Genomic DNA, 25,322 nt, shown 5'->3' with positions numbered 1-25,322 from the left:
AAAAGAAGTCCGATGTTCCAAAATAGGACCAGAAGAAAAATTATATTATTTGAAGGAGAAAAGGAAATTTATGATTATCCTCAAGAAGAGGAGGAAAGGATTTCCAGTTATCAGGATATATTAGGTGCTCTGTTGCCTCATGTGTTTTCTATGCTTGAGCCCACTTTCCCCTGGATTTTTATGTAAAAAATGGGAAAATTTTATAGGATTTAAAAATTTTGGAAGAATTCTTGTAACAGCTAAATTATTACAATAAAATTGTGTTTGTAAAATATTGCTTGCCTGATTATCCAGTGGAGAAGCACACTTATGGAACTCATGAGCTCTATAATACTACCCTTCTGGAATAACTCTTAGAATTCCGCCAGCATAGAAAAATTGAATTCAGATTGGGGCATACTTTTTAACCTTCTTTCTTTGTCTTTTTTTTGTTTCCATTTTCTTTTGCAACATGGCTAATATGAAAATCTATTTTATATGACTTCACTTACATAATTTAGATAAAATCACTTACCTGCTCAAATATAGGGGAGTGGCATGGGAGAAGAATAATATTTAAAAATCACTTAAAAGAATGTTAAAAGTAATTCATTTTAAAAACCTATTTAAATGTATATTTCCTCAATTATACAAATTCAGTAACAATTAAAAGATATCATTTTTATGTATGAATAACTGCTTTTTTTGTTTTTCCCTTTATCCTAACCATTCTTGCCCATGCTGGATCTTATCCCATTGTTCATTTTCCCTTATCTCCTCACACATTGCTTTGTTTCTCTATCACTTTTCTCACTTCCTGGACAAATATATGCACACACACACACACACACACACACACACACACACACATATATGTGTGTGTGTGTGTCCACATATATTTTATATATATATATAAAATATATGTGTGCATATGTTTGTATACATATATATGTATGCATGAATATATATATATATATATATATATATATATATATATATATGTCTCACAACTTTGTATCAATTTAATTTTCAGCAATCAAAATTTATATTCCCTTGGGTAGAGCACCCAAAAGTAAGGGTATGTAAACCTCTGTAGACAGAGGGAGGAAAAGGAGAGATGGAAGGAAGGAAGGAAAGAAAGAAGAAAGGAAGGAGGGAGGGAGGAAGGAAGGAAGGAAGGAAGGAAGGCAGGAAGGAAGGGAGGAAGGAAGGAAGGAAGGAAGGAAGGACGGACGGAAGGAAGGAAGGAAGGAAGGAAGGAAGGAAGGAAGGAAGGAAGGAAGGAAGGAAGGAAGGAAGGAAAGAAACAGGCATGTTGTGACTAAAAGTATTTAAATTTTGATCCCTGAAACCTTGAAGGTATTTTCAACTATAGATCCCAGCCCAAGTCTTACTTGGTCAATTTTTGGGCCTGTTGGCTCAGAATGAGTGTAAATAGCAACTATTATTGTTTCAGAAAGAAACCGTGAGAATCTTCCCCTTGAATATTCATTTATTTTCAACTTCATAAATAAGGCCATTCTTTGTCTCATTTCTTACCAAGCCTTAATCACTGAATCAGCCTTGATTCATTCAAACCGAGATTTGGGAAAGACTATAGCTTGATAAAGTCAAGATTTCCCTTTTCATCAAGGACCATCTCCAATCCTGATTCTCTTCATGCCACTGACCCAAATATGTCAGATGATTCCAGAGGAGAGAATGAGACTCATGACTGCACAATACTTTCTTACTTAAATCCAATTTATTTGCAAGTCATTCTGTCACCTTCCAGGTGACATAGTCCTCTTTAAGAACAAGTGACAAGCAATTTGTGCAGAGAATAATTGACTAGTATTTCAACTCTCAGCAATAAAATCATAGGCTTGTACATTTTTAAGTAATTTTTTTATTTCAGGTCTAATATTCTTTGAGTTTTCTACAAACTGAATCTGAAAAGTTTCCTAGTTAGACCAACATCTTCTGAAGCTTCCTTAAATTAAAGCACTAAGGTACTTTCTGGTAAATTATTTAGGGAACTGCATTTTTAATAACCTAATTAAGAGAAAGCTAGTCTTGCTTTGGAGGGATTTGGATTCAATCAAATATGATCTTATTTTTTCCAAAATCATGATCCTTCATGAAAGCATAAAATTAAATTCTGAGAAATATCAAATAATGGAATTAGGAAGGAAAATATGGAAATTGAAAAGGAGATAATACTGTAGATAATGAGGATTTCAATGAGTTTGACCTTAAAAATCATCAGATTAACTATGTATAAATCTTCAGAGTAAAAAGGTTCAGGAAAAGCTTCATCTTAGAGAGTCTGGTCTTAAAAAGAGCAAAATGAAATTAGGTTAACATATACTTTCATTATTATTACTCGAAATTTGTTGATTAGACAAGCATAGACTGAAGAACCAAACCCCCAAGATGGAATCATAGAAATTGGGTCTTTATATATTTCACTTTTAACAACTGTAATCTGAAAATCTATTTATCCAGAAGGGTATTGAATGATCTTCAACTTAAATGGTATTGGATATCAGACATCCCTATTATAGGTATGTTCAAGAGGACATGCCAGGAAAGATGTCTCCTCCTCCAAAACCTAGGGTTTTTGTGCTTAATCAGTTATGCCAAGACTTCTGAAAATATGAAAATCTCTTCTCTAGGACATCAGCTCACTCAGTGATTCTTGATAAATGGGATTTGTAATTACAGATCAGGAGTAATATATTATTTTCCCAATGATATTCAATAGTTTGACTCAAAATACTCTTTTTTTTTCTCTGTTGCATGGAGAGGGATGATTCATTCTTCAAATTCTTCAATATAATAATAATCTAAGATTTTCTTGTGTAGGTATTCTATTTAAGGGTGCAAAACAAAATTTCTCTTATTTGCTGTAGGAAATGATTTAATAAGTTGTTCTTATCAGAGCAATTGACTTCATGACCAATTCTCAGATTACTGATCCTCTCAAAACAACTAGATTTGTAACTGGGTAACAAAAATGTAGTCAATTGCCAACTTTGTGCTAAAAAGCCTCCCAGCTTGGGAAGCTCTTTCAGAAATTCCTTACCATTGGCATGTCCTTGAGAACCTATAATCATCTTCATGTCATGGCAAGAAACTGGAGTCATAAATTATTGGTAGTCTGAAGAAAATTATTTGCTAAGAATAGAAAAAAAGGAATTATTGATAGTCAATCTAAAATTATCCTAAATATTTTACAAACCAACATTTTGGTATAAAAATTTCAGGGAAATTTTGAAAAGCAGAACAAATTCTTTGTTTAGAAAGAAATATTTACATGATTATAAAATGGTTATTCTTTCTGAAAATGACTGTATCCTGTTGCAGAGACATGACCTCAGACAGATGAATAGAATTTATATAATATCTCTTAATGTCAGAGAAAATGAATAGTTCTCAATATTTATGCATAATTTATTAGGAATAAAATAATTATAAGTTTCTTTTAAAAACAGACTTTAGTCAGTGTTATAAAATGAAACAATGATAAATATATAATTTTATAAATATCTATTTGGAGTACTTTTCCTGGCACAAATTTCATCAGGTTGGTACAATGCATAGAGTGAAGAATGTGAAGTCAGGAAGAACTCAATTTTATCTTACCTAAGAAATAAACTAGCTATGTGAATCTGGGGAAATCACTTATTCTCTGTCTCTTTCAATTTCCACAACTGCAAAATGCAGATAATGATACTACCTGCCTCACAAGATTTTGAAAGGATCAAAAGAGATAACACAAAGTGTTTATGTAAATGCTTAGTATCACTAGTTAATAAATTTTAGATTCAATATTGGCTGATGTACTTACTATATTCTGAAGGAATATAGCCCAAGATTCTGAGCTTCATTTGGAACTGCAAAAGTAAAATAACTAAATGGTATAAAATATATATATATATATATATATATATGTCATATACATGCATATGTATTCATATATATGTATATGTACATATATGTGTATGTATGTCATGTGTGCTTGCACATATATATGCATGTGCATATTTCTTGACTGTTCATTGAGTAGATTAAAGTTATTTCACTTATTTTATTAATTGCTGACTTGTTGAAACTACTGATGAAATTTCAGTTTTTTTCAACTATGATTATTTTTCATGAAAATAATTTCATTGATAGAAATTCTGGAATTAATAATAATGGGTGCCTTCTGTGCACACTTTTGAAAAATCATTGGTTATATTAGCAAATAGTAAGCTATGCTTTTCAAGGTGATGTCTTATTAGTTGTAATATTTCTCTAATATTCATGGGCAAATTTCTTTCATCTTGGATATTAATTTTTAGCTGTTTGAGGGATTTTATGACCACAGAAAAATAATTCTGCTATCAGAAGTTATGTCAACAGCTATAAAAATCTAATTATGTTAGATTTACTCCTATAGTTTCCTTGGTTTTTATCATTAGTACAGTTGTATAAAAGATAAGCTTCATCAATGAAAGTGATGACTAATTTCACAGGAAAGTAAAAGATCTGTTAAATTCTACTTCACTAGAAAAAACTTAGTTCTGGATTAAGCAAAGTCTTATGGTATGGGTTCACACCTTGGAAGGTGGTCTGTCATTATCATTTGCTATTTAAATGTTTTTGGGCTTAGTAAATCATGAAACATAGAAAAACATTGTGAATAGTTCTGAGACATATGAGAATTCCTTCTGCTTCTGTATTGCCAGTAATAGAAAGTTGAGAATTGTAGGAAAGAATTAGTTCTTAGATTAGTTGTAAGGCAACTAGGTGCACAGTGGATAGAGCACTGGTCTTGGAGTAAGGAGGACTGGAGGTTTGAATCCAGCCTCAAATACTTATCACCTATTTGCTGTGTGATCTTGGACAAGTCACTTAACCCTGATTACCTCACATCCAGAGCCATCTCCAGTTGTACTGATTCCCATCTGGTCATTGGATCCATATGACTCAGGAGGAGAAAGTGAGACTGGTGACCAAGCACAACACCACCTTACTCAAATACTATTCATATGCTCGTGATGACATCACTTCTCTGATATCATTGTCAATTTTGAGAAGGAAGGTCAAACATCAAGCATTAGTATAACTATTCATACACTTATAAAAAGAAATGTCAAAGTTAGTTTAGAATTGATCTTACTTTTATTACTGACTCTAAGCCTTCCTCTGATGAATAGTAGAACTGACCAATTGGAAAAGGAGTTTCAAAAGGTTAATGAAGAAAACTCCTGTCTAAAAAAAAGAATGGAGTCTGCAGAAACTAATGACTTCATGAGACAACAAGAACCAGTTAAACAAAACCAAAAATAGAAAAACAAGAAGAAAATGTAAAATACCTAATCAGCCATACCACTGACCTCGAGAATAGGTCGAGGAGGGGCAACCTGAAAATTATTGGACTTCCTGAAAACACTGAAGAGAAAAAAAAAAGCCTGTAATTAATATTGCAGGATCTAGTGATGGAAAATTGCCCTGATATCATGGAACCAGATGGCAAAGTAGTTATTGAAAGGATACATCGATCCCCTCCAGGAAAATATCCTAAAATGAAAACAACATGGAATGTTGTGGCCAAATTTCAGAACTATAAGATAAAAGAGAAAATCCTGCAAACAGACAGAAAGAAACAATTTAAATATCAAGGAGCCACAGTAAGGATTATGCAGTACTGGGCTCCATCAACATTAAGGGATCAAAGGGCCTGGAACAAGATATTTCAAAGAGCAAGGGGTCTTGGAATGTAGCCAAGAATCCACTATCCCACAAAGCTGAACCTTCTCTTCCATGGAAAAAGATGGACATTTAACAAAATGGAAGAATTCCAAACATTCATTATGAAGAGAGCAGAGCTAAATAGAAAATCTGGACATCAAACAGGAGATTCGAGAGACACATGAAAAGATTAAAAACAGGAGAGGTAAAGGAAAAAATAACTGCAATCCAATAAGTTGAAAGTGGCTATATCCCAGCATGGGGAAAAGGATTTTCATAAAAGTTGAGAATTGTAACTCTAACAGAGAGTATATAAACCTAGCCAAAAGTGATGGACGTTCATGACCTATCCATGAGACTGCTGTCCAATGGGATGTAACTGGCTTTAACCTCATTGGGAGAAAAACTTTAATAACTTTCAAGAACTTTAACTCTATTAGAAAGAATGTACTTAGCTAGAAGTGACAGAAACTCAGAATTTTCGATGACTCAGAATGATCTAAAAAACACTACCTCCTTAAAAAGGGGGACAGGAAGGAGACAGGAGGAGGGAGGGGATTGAATGGGGAAATCTCATTACACTAAGAGGTACAAAATATCTATGGTAATAGAAGGGAAGAAGGGAGGAGATGAGACAAACCTGAATTTTCTTCTCATCATACTTGGCTTAAAGTCAACTTACACATACTTAGTTAACTTAAAAATAATCCAACCTTTCAAGTATTAAAAGGGGAAAAGGGGAAAAGGGGAGGGGAGAGACAGAGAAAAGGAGGGGGAGAAGGGGGGAAATGGGAACTAACAAAATGAAGGGAAGGGAAAAGGGTAAAATGGAAAAAAGGTAAAGGGGGAAAAAAGGGAGGGATGATATAGAAATGCAAACACACTGAAGGGGTGACATTTAGAAACAAAATACTGGAGAATATGGATAAGGGGGGGAAGGGAGAAAAATACAAACAGAGGGAAGATAGCATGGAGGGCAATTAAAAAAATTAGTAATCACACCTTTGAATGTGAATGGGATGTACTCTCCCTTAAAATGTAATCTAATAGCAATGTCGATTAAAAACCAGAATCCTACAATCTGCTGCTTATGAGAAACTCATTTGAAACACAGAGATACATATAGAGTAATGGTAAAAGGTTGGAGCAAAATATATTTTGCTTCAGGTGAAGTGAAAAAAAAACAGGGGTATCAACCCATTTCACAGACAAAGAAGCTGCAAGAATAGATAATGTTAAAAAAGATAAGGAAGGAAACTTTAACCCCTTAAAAAGTAGCATAGACAATAAATATATTTCAATCCTGAATATATATATGTATATATGTATATATATATATATATATATATATATATATATATATATATATATATATATTTGCAAACAAAACTCTACTGGTGGGAGATTTCAACATCCCACTTTCATATGTAGATAAATTGAATAGTAAAATAAAAAAAGAAAGAAGTTAAGGAGGTAAATAGATTGTTAGAAAAATTATATATGGCAGACTTACAGAAGAAATTGAATGGGGATAGATAGGAATATAGCTTTTTCCCTGCAGTACATGGAACTTGTACAAAAATTGACAATGTACTAGGACATAAAAACCTAATGATCAACTGCCAAAAGGCAGAAATAGTGAATACATCTTTTTCTGATCACAAGGAAATAAAAGTCATATAAAAAATTAGACCAAGGTGATATAGACCCAGAACCAATTTGAAACTGAATCAGCTCATTTAAAAGAAGGATTGGACAAAAAACAAATTTTAGAAAGAATTAACCATTTTACCAGAGATAATGACAATAATGGAACAACATACCAAAATCTATGGGAATCACTCAAAGCTCTCAGGGGATATAATATATTTTTAAATGCTCACATGAATAAATTAGAGTAAGAGCAAATCAATGAACTAAACCTGCAATTAAAAAAATTAGAGCGAGAACAAATTAAAAATCCCCAATTAACTACCAAATCAGAAATTCTAAGAATTAAAGGAGAAATTAATAAAATTGAAAGCAAAAAAAATCTGTTGAATTAAAAAATAAGACCAAAAGATAGTTTTATTAAAAAAAACAAAAAAAACCCGATAAAGCTCTGATGAAATTGATTAAAAAAAAGAAAGAAGAAAACCAAATTGCTAATATTATAAATGAAAAAGGTCAACTCACCACCAATGAGGAGGAAATTAAAATAATAATTTGAAATTATTTTGCCTAACTCTATGCCAATAAATTTGATAATCTAAGTGAAATGGATGCATATTTACAAAAATATAAGTTTCCAGGTTAAATAAAGAGGAGATTAAAAATCTAAACAACCCTATCTCAGAAAAAGAAATTCAACAAGCCATCATTTAAGTGCCTAAGAAAAAGTGTCCAGGACCTGATGGATTCACAAGTGAATTCTACCAAACACTTATGGAATAATTGGTTCCAATTCTACATAAACTCTTTGGAAAAATAGGGAAAGATGGAACTTTGCCTAACTCTTTCTATGAAACGAATATGGTGCTGATACTTAAATCAGGAAGAATTAAAACAGAGAAAGAAAATTATAGAACTATCTCCTTAATAAATATAGATGCAAAAAATCTTAAACAAAATATAAGCAAAATGATTACAAGTTATTACTGGGATAATACATTATAATCAAGTAGGATTTATGCCAGGAATGTAGGGTTGGTTCAGTATTATGAAAACTGTTAGTATATTCAAATATATCAACAACAAAACTATCAGAAATTATATAATCATATAAATAGATGCTGAAAAACCTTTTGACAAAATGAAGCATCCATTCCTACTAAAAGCAATAGAGAGTGCAGGAATAAATGGACTGTTCCTTAAAATAATTAGCAGTATCAATCTGAAACCATCAACAAGCATTATATTCAATGGGGAGAGGCTAGAGTTATTCCCAATAAGATCAGGGGTGAAACAAGGGTGCCCATTATCACCACTGCTATTCAATATCATATTAGAAATGTTAGCATCAGCAATTAGAGAAGAAAAAGAAATTGAAGGAATTAGAATTGGGAAGGAAGAGACAAAATTCTCATTCTGTGCAGATGACATAATGGTATACCTAGAGAATCACAAGAAATCATGAAAAAAAATACTGGAAATAATTAGCAATTTTACCAAAATTGCAAGTTATAAAATAAACCCTCATAAATCCTCAATTTTTCTATATATGTCTAGCAAGATACAGCAGGAAGAGCTAGAAAGAACAGTCCCATTCAAAGTAACCTCAGACAATATAAAATACTTGGGAGTCTATTTGCCAAGACAGACTCAGAATCTTTTTGAAAACAATTATAAAACACTTCTCACACAAATAAAATCAGATTTAAATACCTGGACAAATATCAACTGCTCATGTACAGGTAGAGATAATATAATAAAAATGACAATTCTACCAAGACTAAACTATCTGTTTAGTGCCCTACCAATCAAAATTCCAAAAAATTACTTTAATGAGTTAGAAAAAAACTGTATGCAAATTCATGTGGAGAAATAAATAGTCAAGAATTTCCAGGAATTTAAAGAAAAAAGTGTAAAAGAAGATGGCTTAGCCCTACCTAATCTACAATTATATTATAAAGCATCAATCATCAAAACTGTTTGGTATTGGCTAAGAAATAGAGTGCTGGACCAGTGGAATAGACTAGGTGTAAAAGCAGAAGTTATAGTAATCTGCTGTTTGATAAACCCAAAGAGTCCTGCTATTTGGATGAAAACTCTCTCTTTGATAAAAACTTCTGGGAAAATTGGAATTTAGTATGGAAGGAATTTAGATTAGACCAACACCTAACACCCTTTACCAAGATAAGATCCAAATGGTTATATGATTTAGACCAAAAAAACAATACTATAAGCAAATTAGAAGATCAAGAACTAGTTTACCTGTGAGATCTATGGAAAAGGGAGCAGTTTATGAATTAGGAAGAGATAGAGAAGATCAAAAAAAAAGTAGATGACTTATATTACATTAAATTAAAGAGCTTTTGCACAGATAAAACCACTGTAACCAAGATCAAAAGAAATGTAGTAAATTGGGAAACAATCTTTGCAACTAATGTTCTGAGAAAGTACTCATTTCTAAAATATACAGAGAACTAAGTCACTTTTTAAAAAAAGCCATTCTCCAATTGACAAATGGTCAAATGATATGCAAAGGGAATTTACAGATGAGGAGATCAAAGCAATCCATAGCTATACAAAAAATTTGTTCTAAATCAATAATTATTAGAGGATTATTCTCTGAGGTACCACCTCACACCTCTCAGAGTGGCCAATATGACCAGAAAGGCTAGCGATCATTGTTGGAAGGGTTGTGGGAAATCTGGGACACTATTACACTGTTGTTTGAACTGTGAACTCATCCAACATTTCTGGAGAGAAATTTGGAACTATGCCCAAAAGGCAGTAAAAATGAGCATACCCTTTGATCCAGCAATACCATTACTGGGTTTATACCCTTAAGAGATGATGAAAAAGGGTGCAAACATCACCTATACAAAAATAATCATAGCAGCCCTGTTTGTGTTGACAAAGAATTAGAAATCATGTAAATGTCCTTCAATTGAGGGATGGCTTAGAAAACTGTATTACATGTATGTCATGGAACACTGTTGTTCTATTAGAAACCAGGAGCAATGGTAATTCAGGGAATCCTGGAGGGATTTGCATGAACTGATGCAGAGTGAGATGAGCAGAAGCAGACAAACACTGTACACCCTATCAGCAAAATGGGGGTGTGGTTCAACTTTGATGGACTTGCTTGTTCCATCAGTGCAACACCCAGGCACAATTTTGGGCTGTCTGCAAAGGAGAATACAATCTTTATCCAGATCAAGAGCTGTGGCATTTAACAAATTTCAAGCACTATTCCTTTTAATTTAGGGGAAAAAACAGACATCTTATTGTCTGATCTCGTTATCACTTGTACTTTTTGTTTTTTTTCCTTAAGGATGTGATTTCTCTCTCACCACAGTCCATTTGGATCAATGTACAACATGGAAACAAAATAAGGACTGACAGACTGCTTCCTGTGCAGGGGAGGGGAGGGAAGTAAGATTGGGAGAAAACATTGCAAAACTCAAAACTCAAATAAAATCTTAAAAAAAAAGATTTAATTGCATGATCTCTAATGCCAAATTCAGCATTCTTTTCATTACATCACTTGATATACTATCCTCCCTCTTAGGGGAGTAGTCATAATATCACCACTGAGCTACTTAAATAATTGTATATTATTCAGTTAAGAGTAGTGATTTTTGAAAATAGGGAAGGGATAAGGAGGATCAGTGCCATTGAATATTATCTTTGTTTCCTCACAATTTCTATAAGCTATCTCTAAAGTACATTTTCTATAGACTAATTTTTCACTAAACATACCTGGAATAAACACCCCAAAGTGGGCCCTAGAGTAATTATATAATAAAGATACACATGGTCCCCCAAGGAGATACTTTTGTAACGTAATTTTGAGGGGGAAAAGCATTTTCTTTAACATTTTGCTAGAAATAAAATGTTACTAGGTTTTAATCAATTTACCTGGGCAACTAAAATTAAGCCTGGGGAAAATAAATAAAATGAGAGTTGGGATATATGAATGATATCACTCCAGAAAATAATTTATTTTCCCTTTTGCTTCTCATATCTACTTCAGCTAAATGTTTTCATGATTTTCAACTATAGCCAAGGACAAACAATTTTTGTAGCAATTTTATTTAGGTTCAAAACGGGGTGTCTGATCTACTGTTTTTCTGTCTTTTGATTCTGTCTTCTGAAATCTGTACTGTTTAATTTTTTAACTGTTTGACTGTCTTCTGACATTTCTGCTCTTGATTTTTTTTTCCTATTTGACTATTAACCTACTCCTTTCCTCTGTTCTGACTGATATGTATTTTGACTCTACATTACCTTCTCATTCAAGAGAAGTGATGGCTCCAAGTCAAAATGCTTATCAGAAGAAATAATATCAATGCATTAGAGCAATTATCTGAGTGGGAATAGCTTGCTGCCACTTGCGGGCAGAATTGAGTCAACACACAGTTCCACAACAATGCAGCAGAAATGGAGTGGGCATGAGGAGATTATCCCCAAAGATTTCAAGGATGATTCCATTGACCATCATATAAAGGTAAAGGGAATCTATTATCCTGTTACAATCATACAAGGGTTTTTCGCTTAGTCATTGCTGGTAAGATGCTTCTTGCCAGGGTCCTCCTCAATAGATTGATCCTTCACCAGGAAGAAGTTTATTTCTCTGAGATGAGAGTCAGTGTAAGTTCATAAAATCTAAGCAATGATCAATAGGATGTTTACTTGCCAATAACTCCAGAAGAAATGTAAGTAGTAGGAGAGGCATGTAAACAATGATTCCAGATTTGACCAAATTCTTTGATACTATCAGTCATGAGGTCTTATGGAAAATTATGTCAAAATTTGGTTATCCAGAGACATTCATAAGCATTGTATGTCAGCTCCTTGACAGGATGCTGATCTACACATTCACAGTCACCACTGGAGTGAAACATGTTTTTTTTTTTTCCATACTTTTTAGTATGACATTTTCAGTCATGCTGTCAAATACCTTCAATAAGAATGAACAATGCATGGAGGACAGTTTCTACATTGATAGTAAATTCTTCAACTTGAAAAGGCTACATGCCAAACAAAAGTGGAGGGAGTATTGTACATGATCTTCTGTTTGCAGATAATTTTGCATTCAGTGTGGACTCTATAACTGAGATGCAAGAAAGTGTGGATTCATTCTCTGCTGCTTGTACTAATTTTGGCTTAAAAATTAGCATCACAAAACCTTAGGTGCTCTATCAACCAGCACCACACCATGCATTTATTGAATCATCAGTTACAACAACTGGTGAAGTTTTAAATACTGAGCATAAGTTCCCTTACCTTGGCAACATACATTCCAGAAATGTACAAAGTGATAATGAGGTTGACAATTACATTGCCAAAGTCAACTCAGTATTTGGGATGCTCTGAATTAAAGTGTGGGAGAGAAGAGATGTTAGATTGCCTACTAAACTGAAGGTCTACAGAGACATTGTACTTCTTAACTTCATTGTTGTATACATGAAAAAACCTGGACAATACACCAGCTCCATGCTAGGAAAACCAAATTGCTTCCATTTAAATTGATTTAGGAAGATTCTGAAGATCACCTTGCTCTTAAGATTTTCCTTGAAGTGAATTGCCAATCATCCAAGCCCTAATACAGAAACTGACAACTTTGATCGGCTGGTCACATTGTTTGAAAGTCAAATCTAGGCTTGCCAAAAGCACTATTTTAAGGAAAATTCATATAGGGCAGGTGATCCCACTGGGGTCAGGCAAAGCAAAATGAGGACATTCTCCAAGTCTGTCTTTTGAACTTTGAAATTGATTGTGTGACATAGAAATCACTGGCACAGGACCATCCAACTTGGCATGCCCTCATCAGAGAAGGTGATATGCCCTATAAGCAAAAATAGAATTAAAGTAGCTCAAAGGAAAAATGAGATAAGCACATTTAGAGAATGCAATGAAGGTGTTCAAATGAATGGTTTGTGACTGATCTGTGATATAGAATGCTAAGTCCATACTGGTTTGATTAGCCACAGTCAGACATAATGTGAAATTCTAACATAGTGATGTTGTTTTGGTCCTTTTTATGAAGGAAGTACAACATCCAACCTTCCACACCTTGTCCCACAGTTGACTTTGAACTCTAATATTATCTTTGAATAGATTTTGCTTTTTAATGATTTAATTTCAACTCCTTTCTCTACTTCCAGCCTTTCCTGCAATCACTGAGAAGAAATCATAAAAAACACATGTCATATTGGTAATTTAACCACCCCGCCAAAAAAAAAACTAAGAGAAAAGAAGATAAAGAAAATTATACTACAGATTGCTCTCAGAGTTCATCAGTTTTTCAGGTGCAGAATTGCATTTTTCCTGCATAATTTCATCAGAATTGCCTTGGTTAATTATGTTAATAAAAGTATCTAAGTATTTCACAGCTGATCATAAATACAATTTCACTGTTAATAGGTAAAGTGATCTTCTGTTTCTACTTAATTTTAGGAAAAGATCCTGCTCACCATGTATTATTGCACAATGATATTCCATCACAATCATTTGCCACAACTTGTAGAGCATTCCATAACTAATGAGCAACTCTTCGATTTATAATTTTTACCATAACAAAACAAGCTGTTAAAAATATTTTTTCTGAATATATGTATATTCCCTTTTTTTGTTTATCTTATGGGAATATGGACCTTATAATGGTAGTGTCCATATTCCCATAAGATAAACAAAAAGGGAATATACATATATTCAGAAAAAATCCAGTTTTATAGTAATTTGGGCACAGTTCCAAATTGCTGTACAGTTCCACCCGAAGTTCATTAGTAGATTTATTTCCCCATATCCTCTCTAGCATTTGCTATTTTGAAGGGTGTGCATTATTTTTCCTTTTTTATTTTTTGGTTTTTGCAAGGCAATGAAGGTAAGTAACTTGCCCAAGGTCACCCAATTAAGTAAGGATTAAGTGTTTGAGGTTAGAATTGAATTCAGGTCCTCCTGACCCCAGGTTTAATGCTTAATCCACTGTGCTACCTCACTGCCCTGCGTGTGAATTTCTTTAAAAAATAATGTTTAAGAGCACTTTCATATGATTTCAGATAACTTTTATTTCTTCTTCTGAAATTTGCCTCTATGAGAATTTAATCATCCCAGAATAGATCTTATTTTTAGAAATTTTACTCAATTCACTATATATTTAAAAATGAGGGAAGAATAAATTTGTCAGTAAAATTTTATGTAAATTTTTTTGGAATTTCTTCAATGTCTATGCAGAATGGAATTTTCCAGATTATCTTTTGTTTAACTATTTTTTCTTTTGTTTTGTCTGAGATTGGAATTGCTGCTCCTGCCTTTTTACTTCAGAATACTGAATCTTATTTTACTACTATGTATGTTTCTTTTTGTTTTAAGTATGTCTCTTGGAAACAATATATTGTGGGATTGTTTTTTTTCCTAATTCATTTTTTATCCACTATTTTACAAATGAGTTTATCTCTTTCACATTCATAATTATGATTACTGTATATTTCTTTACATGTTATTTTCTTGTTTATCCTTTTATCTATTACTTTCCTTTGTCAGATATATATATATATATCTTATATATATATATATTTTATATATATATATTATTTACTATTTGAACCAATTTTGATAGATATGGGATTGAAATATTGCTTGACAACTTCCACTTTTTACTTTCATTGTAAATGTTCTTTCCATGTCTTTACTGAGAGATTTGCCTAATTCTTCCTATCCCTTACCCATTCTATGAGTGTATCCATCTTTCTCAGTCCTTCAATTTATTTAATCATCTCAAAATACCTAATTTACATTTATATCCTCTGTCTGTATAGACATCTTGTAACTATCCTAAGAACTTTTAAGAATTACTTGCACTATCTTCCAAAATACTAGTGTAAATAGTCTAACTTTATACTATATCTTACAATTTTCTTTTATATTCATATTTTATGCTTCTCTAAAGTCTTGTGTCAAATTCCAAATTTTCTATTTAGTCTTGATATTTTTATTAGAAATGTTTAAAAGTCCTTTGGTTTATTAAATATTTAATAGAAAGTATTATGCTGGTTTTTTCATTGTTTCTAGGATTTTTGATTTTATTTTTCTTTCTGGCAGTTTGCAATAGTTTTCCCCTTGACCTAGTAGCTCTGTCTGTTTAAATATCCTTGAGAATTTTCATTTTCAAAGAAAGGGATTGGTAAATTCTTTCCATTTCTACTTTACCATCTCATTCTAAGATATCAGGACAGTTTTTCTTGATATTACAATCTGATGTCTAGGTTCTTTTTTATTGTTCATTTTTTATTTGTTAACATTTTACTTTTTTCCAATTATATATAATAGTAATATGTACCCATAATTTTTGTAAGGCTTTGAATTTTTTAATTCCCCCCCTTCCCCACTACAGAAGGCTGTCTTACAGTCTCTACATTATTTCCATGCCATCCATTAATATAAACTGAATGTGTTATAAGAGTAAACATAACTCCCCACCCCCCAAGAAGATGAGAAACCTCAAAAATAGAGAGAGAAAAAAATGTACTTCAGTCTTTGTTCAGATTCCAATGGTTCTGTCTCTGGGGTGAGTTGCTTTCATTATCATACATCCACCAGAGTAGTTGCTTCAATATTTTCCCCACAGTTGCTGTTACTAGCTGTACCTCCACTCTATTTCTCCCCACTCCCATTTACTCTATTCTCTTTCTCCTTTCATCTTAGTCCTGTCCAAAAGTGTGTGGGATCTGAGAACCCTCTCCCTCGATCTTCCCTCTTTTCTTTCACCTATTCCCCCCTTCCCTCCCCCCATTCCCCCTTATCCCATCCCTTTATTCTTATTTTTCTCTAGGGTAAGATAGATTTCCTGACCCTACTAAGTGTGTATCATATTTCCTCTCTGAGCCATTTCTGATGAAAATGAAGGCTCACTCATTCCCCCTTGCCTTTTCCCTTTCAACTCCATTGAAAAAGTTTTTTCTTGACTTTTATGTGAAATTTCTTAGCTTCTTCTCCATCTCCTTTTCCTTCCTCTCAGTACTTTCCTTTATCACTCATTGACTCCATCTTTTTACTAAATTATACCATTATATTCTGCTCCTTCCTATGTCCTGCATATAAATACTCCTCACAACTTTTATACATGAGAAAATTCATATGAGTTATCAATATCTTCTTCCCATGCAGGAATACAAACAGTTCAATATATCATTAAGATCCTCATAGTTATTCCTTACTTCCACTCCCTCTATGGTTCACCAGAGCCCTGTACTTGGAGATCAAACTTTCTGTTCAACTCTGGTTGTTTCAATAGGAAAGTTTGAAAGTCCCATGTTTCTTTGAAAGTCCATCTTTTCCCCTGAAAAAGGATGTTCAGTTTTGCTGGGTAATTGATTCTCAGTTATAAACCAAGATCTTTTGCCTTCCGGAATATCATATTCCAATTGCTATGAAACCTTAATGTAGATGCTGCCATATCCTGCGTAATCCTGACTATGGAGCCTCAGTAGTTGAATTGCTTGTTTCTGGCAGCTTTTAGAATTATCTCTTTGATTTGGGAGTTTCGAGTTTTGGCTATAATATCATTGGAAGATTTTCTTTCGGGATCTCATTCAGGAGGAGGCCAGTGAATTCTCTCAATTTCTATTTTAACCTCTGCTTCTAAGATGTCAGGGCAATATTGCTGTATTATATTTTTTTGTAAAAAAAGATTTCATTTATTTTGAGTTTTACAGTTTTCCCCCATGTATGCTTCCCTCCCCTCACCCCATGCAGAAGGCATTCTGTTAGTGTTTACAATGGTTCCATGTTATGCAATGATCTCAGTTGAATGTGATGACAGAGAAATCATACATAAGGAAGAAAACTAAAGTGTGAGATAGTAAAATAACATACTAACATAACGATTTTTTTCTACTTTGATGGTAATAGAGTTTGTTCTATGTTCAAAGTCCATAATCCTTTCTCCATATGCAGATGGTATTCTCCATTGCAGATAGCTAAAAATTGTCCCTGCTTGTTGCACAAAAGGGAAGAGCAAGTCCGTCAAGGTTGATCACCCCAATGTTGCTATTAGGATGTACAATGTTCAGCATCAGTTCATGCAAATCTTTCCAGGCTTCCCTGAATTTCCATCCCTCCTAGTATTTAATAGAACAAAAGTGTTCCATTACATACATATACCACAGTTTGTTAAGCCATTCCCCAATTGAATGATATCCAATTAATTTCCAATTTTTGCCACACAAACATGGGTACAACAGATGTTTTTGTAAAAGTGATGATTTACCCTTTTTATCATCTCTTCAGGGTATTGTTGGGTCAAAGGGTATGCACATTTATGCTGCCCTTTGGGTATAATCCCAAATTGCTCTCCAGAAAGCTTGGATGAATTCACAACTCCACCAATAATGTATGAGTGTCCCAGATTTCCCACATCCATTCCAACATTGACCATTTTCCATTCTGGTCATATTGGCCAGTCTGAGAGGTGTGAGCTGGTATCTCAGAGTTGCCTTAATTTTCATGTCTCTAATAAGTAATTATTAGGAGCAATTTTTCATAGTCTACAAATTGTGTTTATTTCCCCAGCTATACATTGCCTTTGTATATCCTTTGACCATTTGTCATTTGGAGAGTGGCTTGTTTTTTTCAAAATTTGATTCAGTTCTCTGTATATTTCAGACATGAATCCTTTGTCAGAAAAACTAGTTGCAAAAATTGTTATCCAATTTACTACATTTTTTTTATCTTGGTTACAGTGGTTTTGTCTCTGCAAAAGCTTTTTAAAGTAGTCAAAATTATCTAGTTTGTTTTGAATGATGTTCTGTATCTCTTCCTTAGTCATAAGCTGTTTCCCTTTCCATAGATCTGACAAGTAAACTACTCCTTAAATCTTCTAGTTTCCTATAATATTGTGTTTTATGTCTAAATCCTGTATCTATTTGGATCTTTTCTTGGTATAGTGTGTGAGATGTTGGTCTAATCTAAGTTTCTTCCATACTAACTTCCAATTTTCCCAGTACTTTTTTATCGGAGTTTGTATCCCAATAGCTGGACTCTTTGGGTTTATCAAACAGCAGATCAATATAATCATTTCCTACTATTGTACCTAGTCTATGCCATGGATGGATGGCTCTATTTCTTAGCCAATACCACACAGTTTTGAGGACCAATGCTTTAAAAATATAATTTTAGATCTGGTAAGGCTAAGCAACCTTCTTTTGCACATTTTTTCATTGAATCCCTGAAATTCTTGACTTTTTTATTTCTCCATTTAAATTTAATTACAACTTTTACTAACTCATTAATTTTTTGGAATTTTGATCGGTAGGGAGCTAAACAATTTGTTTAGTTTGGTAGAATTGCCATTTTTATTACATTATCTGATGTATCCATGAACAATTGATGTTTGCCCAGGTATTTAAATCTGATGTTATTTGTGTGAGAAGACTTTTGTAATTGTTTCCAAAAAGTTTTTGAGTCTGCATTGGCAGGTAGACTCCCAGGTATTTTATTTTGTCTGAGGTTACTTTGAATGGGATTTCTCTTTCTTTCTCTTTCTGCTGCATCTTGCTAGTCATAAATAGAAATGTTGAGGATTTATGAGGGTTTATTTTATGTCCTGTTCCTTTGCTAAAGTTACTTATTAATTCTAGGAGATTTTTATATGACTTTTTTTGGGATACTCTATGTATGCCATCATGTCTTCTGCAAAGAGTGAGAGGTTTGATTCCTCCTTCCCTATTGTAATTCCTTCAATTTGTTTTTGTCCTCTTACTGCTGAGGTGAACATTTTTAATATGATATTGAATAATACTTGTGATAATGGGCATTCTTGTTTCACCCCTGATTTTATTGGGAATGCCTCAATTCTATCCCTTTTGCATCTAATGCTTGTTGATTGTTTCAGATAGATACTCATTGTTCTGAGGAACAATTAATTTATTCTGACACTCTCTAGTTATTTTAGTAGGAATGGGTGCTGAGTTTTATAAAAAGCTTTTCCATGGCGCAGTGAATAAAGCAATGGCCTTGGAGTCAGGAGTACCTGGGTTCAAATCCTACCTCAGATATTTAATAATTACCAAGCTGTGTGGCCTTGGGCAAGCCACTTTACCCAATGCCTTGAAAAAAACCTAAAAAAAACCTAAAAAAAGTTTTTTCATCATCTGTTGATATGATCATATGATTTCTGATAAGTATGTTATTGATACAATTAATTATACTATCAGTTTTTCTAATATTGAACCAACCCTGCATTCCTAGGATAAATCCTACATGTCCATATTGCATTATCCTAATGTTAATTTGTTGTAATTGTTTTGCTAATATTTTATTTAAGATTTTTGCATCTGTATTCATTGGGAGATGGGTCTATACTTTTCTTTCTCTGTTTGAACTCTTTCTTGTTTAGGTATCAGTACATTATCAGTGTCATAGAAAGAGTTAGGCAGAGTTCTGTCTTCACCTATTTTTCCAGAGTTTATGTAGAATTGGAACCAATTGTTCCTTAAATGTTTGTTATAATTCACTTGTGAATCCACCTGGCCTTGGAAATTTGATTTCTTAAGTAATTCAATGATGAATTGTTGAATTTCTTTTTCTGAGATAGGGTAGTTTCGGTATTTAAACTCCTTATTTAACCTGGGCAACTTGCATTTTTGTAAATATTCTTCCATTGTACTTAGATTGTAAAATTTATTGGCATAGAGTTGGCAAAATAATTCTAATTATTATTTATTTTCTTCCTCATTTGGTGGAGAGTTTACCTTTTGCATTTATGATATTAGCAAATTGGTTTGCTTTTTTCTTTTTTTTAATTCAAATTGACCAGAGGTCTATCAGTTTCATTGTTTTCTTCATAAAACCAGCTCTTGGTTTTATTTACTAGTTCATTAGTTTTCTTGCTTTAAATGTTATTAATTTTTCAGTTAACTTTTAGAGTTTCTAATTTGGTATTTAATTGGCATTTTTTTATTTGTTCGTTCTCTATTTTTAGTTGCATATTTTATTCATTAATTTTTTCTTCTTCTAATTTTTTTCATGTATGCATTAAAAGATATAATATATCCTCTGCCTTGTGTATATTCCATAGTTTTTGTATGTTGTATAATAATTGTCATTATCTAGGATGAATTAATTTTTTCTATAATTTGTTGCTTGATACACTCATTTTTTTAAATGACGTTATTTATTTTACAATTAGTTCTGGGTCTATATCTGTCTGGACCAGCATTGCATATAATTTTTATTGCATTATGAACTGAGAAAGAAGTATTCACTATTCCTGCCTTTCTGCAATTGATCATTAGGTTTTTATGTCCTAGTACATGGTCAATTTTTGTGTAAGTGCCATGTATTTCAGGGAAAAAAATGTATATTCTGTTCTATCCCCATTCAATTTCCTCCATAGGTCTATCACATCTAGGTTTTCTAACAATATTTATACCTCCTTAAGTTCCTTCTTGTTCTTTTTTATGATTCGATTTATCTAAATCTGAGAGCAAGAGGTTGAGGTCTACCACTAGTAGAGTTTTGCTGTCTATGTCTTTCTGTAGCTCTTTCAACTTCTCCTCTAAGAATTTGGATGCTGTCCCATTGGGTGTGTACATATTTAGTTTTAAAATTACTTCAGTGTCTATGGTACCTTTTAGGAGAATATAGTTTCCTTCCTTATCTCTTTTAAGGCTACCTATTTTTACAGTTGCTTTTACTGAGATAAGGATTGATATCCCCTTTTTCACTTCAACTGAATCAAAATATATTTTGAGTTCTTCACATTCAAAGTTATACTTACTTTTTATTGTCCTCCATGCTATCTTCCTTCTGTATGCATCTTTCACCTTTTCCCCCTTTATCCATATTCTCCTGTATTTTTTTCTGAATACCACCACCTTCAATTTCTTTGCCCTTTTAAAATGACTCCCTCCCCATTTTCCCCCTTTTCCTCTTCCCCTTCTTCCCTTCCTTCTTTTAGTTCTTTTTTCTCTCCCCCTCCTAGTCCCCACCTCCCCTTTTCCCCTTTTAATGCTTGAAAGACAAGTTTCTTAAGTTGATTAACTGTGTATGAGTCAACTTTAAGTCAACTCTGATGAGATGAAGATTCAGGTGGTTCTCACTTCCTCCCTTCCTTCCCTCAATTACAATAGGTCTTTTGTACCTCTTAGTTTAATGAGATTTACCCCCATCCAATCTCCCACCAACCTCCCTTCTCCTTACTGTCCCCCTTTTTAAGGAGGTATTGTTTTTATATGATTCTATCTGAGTCACAGAAAAGTTATCAGTGTCCATCAGTTCTGGCTATGTATATTCTCTCTGATAGAGTTACAAATCTCAAGAATTTTGAGACTCTTTCTCCCAAGTGGGTATATACCCAGTTTCATCTTATTGTATAGAAGTTGTTTTTTGTTTGTTTGTTTGTTTTTACCTTTTCATGTGTCTCTTCACCCTCATGTTTGATGTCCAAAGTTTCTATTTAGCTCTGGTCTGTTCATCATGAAATCTTCTAAGTCTCCCATTTCTTTAAATGTTCATTTATTTCCTTGGAAGAGAAGTCTCAGCTTTGCTGGGTGGTGGGTTTTTGGTTGCATTCCAAGCTCCCTTGTTCTTTGGAATATCTGGTTTCAGGCCTTTCGATCCCTTGATGTTGCTGCAGCCAGGTCCTTCCTAATCTTTACTGTGGCTCCTTGGTAATTAATTTTTTTTCTTTCTGGCTGCTTGCAGGATTTTTTACTTTTATCTGATAGTCCTGGAAGTTGTCCACAACATTCCTTGTTTTTTTTTTTTTTCATTTTTGGATCTCTTTCTGGAGGAGATCAATGTATTCTTTCATAACTATTTTGACCTCTGCTTCCATGATATGAGGGCAATTTTATATCACTAAATCCCATAATATTAAGTCCAGGCTTTTTTTCCTCTTCAATATTCTCAAGAAGGCCAATAATTCTCAGATTCTTTCTTCTTGATTTATTCTAGATGTCAATGGTTTTGCTGATGAGGTATTTCACATTTTTCTGTTTTTTTGATGTTTTGGTTTTGTTTAACACAATCTTGTTTTCTCAAGAAGTCATTAGTTTCTCCAATTCCATTCTTTTTTTAAGAGAAGATTTTTTTCTTCCTTTTATTTTTTGCACCTCCTTTTCTAGTTGGGCCATTCTATTTTTGAAAGACTTTTCTATTTGCTGAAATGTAGTTTTGAGAGAATCATTTCCTTTTTTTCATTTGCCCACTTGAGAATATGAAAGAGATATTCTTATGTTGTATTTGTCCAATTGTTTTGTTTCCAAGGATTTGTCCTTTTGTTTCAAGGTGTTGATTTTCTCTTCAGTTTCTTGTCCCAAATTTTCCAGTTGATTTTTAAATTCCTTCCTGATTTCTTCAAGGAAGTCTTTCTGCTCTGGAGACCAATTCATATTCTCCTCAGCAGTGCTAGATCTCTCTGGGATAGTATCTGTCATTTCTAAGTATTTCTCCATGGAACCCCCTTTTTCTCTGGCCTTTTTTCATCTTGTGTTGGGTTGCGGAGCTGGCTTCCAGAGGTTTGCTCTTGAGGATCCTAGAGGCTTTGTTCACTTGGTTTAGTAATTTCAAGGGCCAGCCAGAGTGGGTGCTGGTTGCTTTCTCTGGAGTTAGGTCCTCAGCAGCAGTGTCTGAGCTGACCTTGAAAACTAGTCTGGGCCCCGGAGGAGGGAGTTAATCTCTTTCAGTTGAGTGAGCTCTGAGGAAGTCCAGGGGGGTTGTTTATTGTTTGTTCTGGGCAAAGGGTTCTGCTGAGAGAATGGAGTTCAGGTCCCTAGGCCAGCTTGTTGTTCTACAGGTATAATCTGAGACTCTGTGCTGGAATTCACCTGCCCATAGCTCTTCTCCCCAGGCCGAAGACTCTGCAGCTAAAGCTGGATCTCATACCCACCACTCACAGAAGTCTCCAGTGCTGAAGCTGACTCTCTGACCCCACTAGCTGCTTTCCCAAGGGCTAATCCTCAGCTCTTGCCTCCTGGTTCACCCATGGTCCCCTGAGACAGACCTTCTTGGTAGGTGTTCTTCTCCTAGCTTCTCTTTCTGGGTTTTGTTGATCAATTTTCTATTAAGAGGTTTCTCTCATGTAATTTCTGAGGGGAAAGAGAAATCACAATCACAGTGTCTGTCTTTTGTCCACCATCTTGGTCAGAAGTCCTACTCCTGAAAATGAAATCTGCACTCTTCCTGTTTGTGGTTTTCAGATAGGTCGGTTGTTTTTCCAATGAAATATTTCCCATTTTCATCTAATTTTTGACCTTTTTGGAAAAGTTTTATTTCTTCCTGATTTCTTACAAAGTCATCAGCTTTCTTTAGTTCCATTCTGCATTTGAATTATTTTATTCAGAGAGCTTATTTACCTCCTCTTCCAGCTATCCAATTCTGCTTTTTAAGGCATTCTTCCACTCATTTGCCTTTTGATTTGCTTTTTCAATTAGGCCTAAACTTGTTTTTAACATATGATTATCTGCAGTATTTTTTGTATAACTTTCACCAAGCTGTTGATTTGGTTTTCATGATTTTTTTGCAGCACTCTTATTTCTCCTCCCAATTTTCCTCCATCTTTTGTAATTGCTTTTCAAAGGCTTTTTTGTGCTCATCCATAGACTGAGACCATTTTCTATTTCTCTTGGAGGTTTTGGATATGGAAGCTTTGATTTTGTCACTATCGAAGTATGTGAGTTGATCTTCTATGGGACTAAAGTAATTCTCTATAGTCAGATTCTTCCCTTTCTGTTATTTATTCATTTCCTCAGCCCAAGACAGCACTTACAAGTCTTTGGGAAATTTTGGGGGGTGACACCCCACTGGGACCTTTATTCCTCCAAGGTCTTATGCTCTCTTGTCTGTGCTTTGATGGCTCCCATACTTCCCTCTGCCCTGGAGCTACTAGTATCCTACTATCTCAGTATGGAAGCCCAAATTGCGACCTGTATCTGAGTGTAGGCAAGCAGAAGAGTTCGACCCTGAAGGAGAGCTGAAAAATCTCTGCAGTCTTCCCTGAACACTTACCATCTCTGGGGGGTGCAGGCTGCTTTCTATAGATGCTAGATTCAGATTCTGTGGTCAGTGCTCCTCACTCCACACTCACGCATGTGCAGCAGAGTTCTCTGACTACTCATTCAAGCTGTTTCTGGTGATCTCTGGGCTGGGCTGTGTTGGGCTGGGCTATATTCTCTTTTTTTATATATGACTTTCAGGTGGTCCATTAATTTGAATCTCTCTCTCTAATCAGTTTTCTGTTCATGACTTTTTCCTGTTGAGATATTTCACATTTCTTTCTATTTTTTCTTTCTTTTAACTTTTTTTTTCTTTCTTGTTATCTCACAGAGTCAGTACCTTCCATTTACCCTACTCTAACTTTTATAGAATTATTTACATCAGTACATCATGTTCCATTTGGTCTAGTCTTTCTTTTTTCTAAGAAAATTTTTTCCTTCATTGAAGTGCCTCTTTTACCATTAGTCTTAGTCTGCTTTATATAGTATTATTTTATTTTGTAATATTTTTATACCTCATTTAAGCAAATTGTTAATTTTCTTTTCTTAAATTTCTTGAATTTCATTTCCCTTACTAATTTTTCCTCTATCACTTTTGTCTACTTTTTTAAACTCAGGCATTCTTATTATTATTGTGTTCAATTGATATATTTTTTTTTGACTTTCTTTGGAGTTGTTTTCTTCTTATGAATTTATGGCTTGATCTTTTTTTGAGTTTTATACTCATTTTTCCAAACTATTTCTTGTCTACAAATTTTACATTAAATTAGACTTTTTCAGGAAGGGAGGGAATACCTCCCCATTTGTTAGGCTATTTTGATACTGTTTTATGAGTTAATTCTGAGTGTCTTCAATGTTTTCAGGGCTTCCAAAGTTATATCTGAGAAGAGATATGGTTAATGTTTTTTTGGTCCTTGTGCTGGTCTTTACTCAGGAAGTGTCTCTACTACTCTTTTTCTTCAAGCCTTGCTGAAAGCC

The sequence above is a fragment of the Macrotis lagotis genome, chromosome 1 (assembly GCF_037893015.1).
Source record: "Macrotis lagotis isolate mMagLag1 chromosome 1, bilby.v1.9.chrom.fasta, whole genome shotgun sequence".
Taxonomy (NCBI): domain Eukaryota; kingdom Metazoa; phylum Chordata; class Mammalia; order Peramelemorphia; family Peramelidae; genus Macrotis; species Macrotis lagotis.
The sequence above is the reverse complement of the archived record's forward strand: the minus strand, read 5'-3'. Positions refer to the sequence as shown.